Below are 5,530 nucleotides of genomic sequence, written 5' to 3' on the forward strand. Positions count from 1 at the left end.
AATTGATATTCATATCATTTAGTCTCCACTACAAAAGCATGATCACTAATTTACCTACTAGTTTTAGCTTGATGTGATTAACGCATAGGTAAGTAAATGTAGCCAATAATAATATCTTTATAAAGCAGTCAAACCGTCGAATGTGACGGTAGTTGTCGGTTTACACATAAATGAGATTTATGGAGCTATGAAGCTGTAAAAGTACAATAAACCTTCCAAGGTCACGCTTGTTTATGGTGTATTTCTATTTTCTCATCGCGTAAAACGTAACATGTGTTTTTTGTTTACACTAAAACGTTGCTTCGTTTTTCTCAACCGAAATGAAATTAATCTACGGTTTGTGAATGAGAATATTTGTTTTGGTAGACATTTCCTTCATGATCAAAACAAAATGAAAATAATCAAAATGGTTGAAGACAGACAAATCTACCTTACAATAAATAATATTTTGAACTGTATACTTGCCACAACTTGAAAATATAAATTATTCAAAAAATGATAACTTCATGAACCGCAAAATAAGAAATAAATCAAAATATTACCTTTTAATTAATATTGCGCAATCGTCCAAGCACACGTCTGTCATTGAATAAAGGCAATGTGTAAAAAACTAAATTATCTTGAATAAAAAACAAAATATTCAGATTAACTTATCAACATAGGTTATCCAAATATTATTATGTATTAGGTACATAATTAGCACTATCTTGAGAATAATGATACGCAATAGCACTCTTGCGCACTGAAGCTCTATTTTGTAACACAATGTTGGTATTATAGTCTCTCGCCTTCTCTTTCACTCACGGCTAAAGGATGTTATGAGCGAATGAGACAAATGAAAAAAACCTGTGCCTTATTTTCGCTCGTATCTTGACAAAGAACAAGCCAACAAAGATTGAGTATTGAAATTTCGAACGGCTTATCAAGTCTTCGGTAGTATAGTGGTCAGTATCCCCGCCTGTCACGCGGGAGACCGGGGTTCGATTCCCCGCCGGAGAGATCTTTTTGAATTTTATTGTTATTTATTTTTTTGCATTGTCTATTGAAATTATAGTTATAAATTTTGATGGATTTTACATTTTCGTTATTTTAGCTTCTCACAATTTTATTTTATTTTCTTAATTTTAAAGTACTTGTTAAGAGGATTATAAATAGTTATAAATGTTGATATATTTTATATTTTCGTTATTTTAGCTTCATCCAACTCACAATTTTCCTTAATTTTAAAGTACTTGTTAAGAGGAATACGAAATTCAATTATTTTCATACTAATAGTCAACTACGATAAAATATTTAATAAAACAACATTTAAAAATCCGTTCATGTAAAATCAAGCAATCATTATTTTTGCTTGGCAATTGGATTGGGAATTTTACTTTCACATCGTTAATAAAATGCAAAGAACAAATAAATTGAACAACTTTTTACCCTATCCAACTCTCAGGAAACTAAAAAACGAAGACTTCTATTACAAGGGTACGAAAGTTCAAAATGGGAATCCTTCCAGTTCAGGAATACATCTGTATATTGGGAACAAATTCCAGTGGATTGGAACAATTTGGGAATCGACATGGATGTGGCATACATGACGTAGGTTCAGATGTGACACTTTCTAACATGTTGTAAAACGAGTGTATATTTCTACCTACACAGAAAAAAAGACGGAATTATTATTTTGTCATACAATTCTTGTAGCTATTGATATACCTTTTAGACAAAATGGACCAAGATGCATTTTTTTCAAAATGCAATTTATGCTTATGTATATATGTTAATCGTTTGTCACATTTTGCACACTTTCATTGAGGTTTGGTAGCACTCAAACTCAAACTCTAGGCTACCTTTACGTACAGATAACAGCACTTCAATCTAAATACTTTGACATCATAATTTAATTATGATAGGTGCTAATTTAAGGAAAATTTAGGTGGTTCTTATTCGACATTGTTAGGTTCTATCTTCAGAGCAATTTACTAACCGGTGATCGATCTCACAGTTCCAAAACTGACCCTAGCCCCCACCTTTCACCCTTTACAATAATTACTCAATCTTGAAAGTTCTAGGCCCCGCCGGCGCGGCTTCGAGACTTTTCTACCTATTTGTGCCATGCGATAAGTGCCGAGGACATGTAAATTCCTTCCGTGTAGCACTATGCGGAATGAAGGGAGGGTCAATACTAAACAACTGGTATATGCCTTACTAAACCGACTGATATATTCGATATTGGGTATAGGAGAGAAATGAGCTCGTGTTTTAGACTTGCAAAAATTTAGTTTTTTTTTGGGTTAAATAAATTGATTTTATGTGGAAATATTTAAATGATGTGTGTTCAGTAGTAAGGTCAATCGAAGGCCGAACCAATGGTATGTAATAATAAAATAGTTTTTTGATTGATTGGTTAATGCCTAAACCAATTTTAACTATGGCGACACCACTTCAACTCCTATTCGGGCCAGTACTGATGCGCTTGAAGATGGATTACGTTCGATCTTCTATTAGAATCAACGGTAATAGCTTTTAACCTAGCCGCAGAAAATAGAATTTTTTGTCGGCTGATAGTTGGGTCGGGCTGTTAATCAGTATGGGCAGGTATGAAAGTGCGCACTTACATCGATTTGGTATATGCCGATTCTTCATACAAATTAGAATCGGGCCCAACCATCGGCCAACTAAAAGTCGGTGGTCTACGCCTAAACTTATTATTAATTTTAAAAACATATTTCAACAGGACGTACCATCTTTAGTGAACTCACAGTTATGACTAAATGCTTACAGTCATACACACCAACAAAGTTACAAACAGTACATACATTTTTAAACATGATTAACACATTACATTAAAAAATATAAGTATAAAACAAACAATCAACGCACTCCTATATTCTTTGCCACCATAGAAAAATCATAGAGACAAAAGGTCATTCAGAAAACTGATTGCATTGATAGTCCAGAACTCTACCTTATCCCAAGCATTAGAGAGATAAAATCTCCTAATACCAGAAGTAGGAAAAAACGTACCTTCATAAAACTACTAACTCATATTAATCTAATCTCTACATATTGAAAACTAACACTATAATGGACACTACACCCCCGAGACACGGATGTTTATTGTGCGGCCATAAAACAACCGTGGCTGGTGGTACAAGTCCTATTTCTTAATGCTGACGCGAATTTAGTGGCCCCGACCGTAGTACCTAAGTTATGAGGCGCCGGGGGAGGTGCCACGAGGATTACGAGTTTATTCGATTACCCTGCGATAGTGGTGGGCAATCGATTTGATTTATCGATGAAATTTTGACGTTTCTATTGCAGCATTTTGACATTTCTTTGAAACAACTGTAAATCTTAAGTCTGTAAAGTTAATAAAGAGAGCAAACCCCTGCTTAGATCATAAACTGATGTCATTAATTAGTACCTAAGTTATGAGGCACCGGGGGAGGTGCCACGAGGATTACGAGTTTATTCGATTACCCTGCGATAGTGGTGGGCAATCGATTTGATTTGTCGACGAAATTTAGACGTTTCTACCTCAGCAGTAATTCTTTATGGCTAAAGTCATAAAAAGTCACAGGTACTCTTTTCTTAAACCTCTTCTTAGATCACAAATTTATAAAGATAAATATTTTTTCTGAATATTAAAAACTGACTGACTGGCTCACTGAGACTGAGAGACACGCATCATTGCTCAATATTTAATATCTAATGACCTTTTAAAATACTTGGCAAGCGATCAACTGCGGTGCCATTTACCAGAAATTACTAACTAGATGTCAACATCGTCTATAAAAATTTAATAATAATACAGTCAACGATGTACTAGTATTTTGTGCTTTAGAGTGGTTTTTCATCTAAATTGTTTAAAAGAAATTACCTACTTTTTTAATTCGTTTCGAGGAAAGAAATCTTTACCACGAATAGAATGCGTTGTTCCCAGAATAAAGTTATTTTCAGAATCAATCTTACCGAAAACCGGTGCATCGTTTTTCAAATAAGTAGGTTTAATGTCGACTCAACAACTTTACTTACCAAACTCGCCGCATTTTTTACCTTTATTTCTAAAGAATCATGTCGACAACTTGTGTTTTCTATGAATTTTGACAAAATGTCAAAGTCAACGACTCATGTCGGTCACTCAGCGGGTTTGGTATGGTACACTGCATTATTTTTTAAATTTTATCGATGTTTCGATAAACGCTCACCCACATCACTGCTCCCGAGTGCGGCCCTTTATCTACCTGGTCAAATTGCTTGTATTATGTATCTTGTCATGTGAAGTTTATGGAGCCCGCGATATCTGTGCCGGTTGCAGATTAACTTGAATAGTGATGTTTTTTATGGTGTTTGTCTTGTGAGATTCTAGAGGATTTGTTTTGGCAGCGTCTAGATTTGGTGGCAAATAAATATTGCATCTTATGATCTCTTGTATTATTTTCTTGGGGTTGAACTTGATGTCTTTCAGCTTGCTTTGTTTCTTTCATTCTTCTTAACTCCGGTTGTTATAATTATGGTTATAGTTAAAGTTGTGCAACTGAGTATTACCAGGCCTGTTCATCTCCGCGAGTTTACATCGAAAACAAAACACGCACGATGGCCCACCTACAGGATACTATTCGACAAGGCCTCACATACGAGCGAACATTGACTCACGCACGCGTATTATTGTGTATGATGGAAGAAAATAAAGAAAATTTTGTACTAAATACTGTGCAGTATTTAACTGCCTAATTAATAATAAAAACACAGAATGTACTTTTTTAAGTTGCCTCAAGACACTGAGAGGTAAATAAGTAGTTAATATTATTCATGATAAATTCATGCTAAATCCTGAGCCTAAAATCATGTATTTCCTCCGCCATTTTCCGCAGTTTGGCACCTCACGTCACATCGTTTTACCGAAGTCAGCCCTATAGCTTCGGCGCAGCGCCGATCACTGACGTTTGTCAACAAAATGGTGCTTGACTCTTGAGACAGGCTAAATTACACCATATTGTTAATAACATTAAGCATACATTTTTTTAAATACCTTCGCGAAGTAAAACTTCTGTACGTAGTACTTATTATTATTCTGTGGTATTACAGCTTTTTACTCCTTCTGTAAAATACTTTTCTTCGATAAAACAGATGGATTCAGTGGGTTGAGTGTGAGTTTACATCAAACGTCCTTAGAAATGTGAAAGCGCGTTAAAAATGTGTGAACATTATTTTAGTTCTTGAACGTTTCCGCTAGGGGCGCTGTACAATTCGTCATACATTTAATGTCATTTTTTATGATGACTTAAACTCACACTAGGCCCTCAGGTCCCGTCTAATTTGGATCTCCTACTATTTGACTATAGAAATGGAAATACAGACTGAAATATAAAGATATGGATCTTAAATGACGACATGATTCCATCTAAGTACCTTCAAATAAAGCCGATTCAGAAATACTCGTACTTGCTATACCTATTCATAGCCTAACATCAAAAGTTAAACCATACCATAACATCAACATAGAACACCATTGTTCCAGCGCCATAACTATTTA

General features: G+C 34.8%; 1 non-coding gene across 1 annotated transcript; it reads left to right on the forward strand.

Annotated features, from left to right (window-relative positions):
• Positions 1–927: 927 nt before the first annotated feature.
• On the forward strand, positions 928–999 carry TRNAD-GUC (transfer RNA aspartic acid (anticodon GUC)). The gene has a single exon. It is a non-coding gene; the product is annotated as a tRNA-Asp (tRNA).
• The last annotated feature ends 4,531 nt before the right edge of the window (positions 1,000–5,530 follow it).

Source organism: Ostrinia furnacalis, unplaced genomic scaffold (genome assembly GCF_004193835.3).
Source record: "Ostrinia furnacalis isolate ACB-3 unplaced genomic scaffold, ASM419383v2 OfSCF4062, whole genome shotgun sequence".
Classification (NCBI taxonomy): domain Eukaryota; kingdom Metazoa; phylum Arthropoda; class Insecta; order Lepidoptera; family Crambidae; genus Ostrinia; species Ostrinia furnacalis.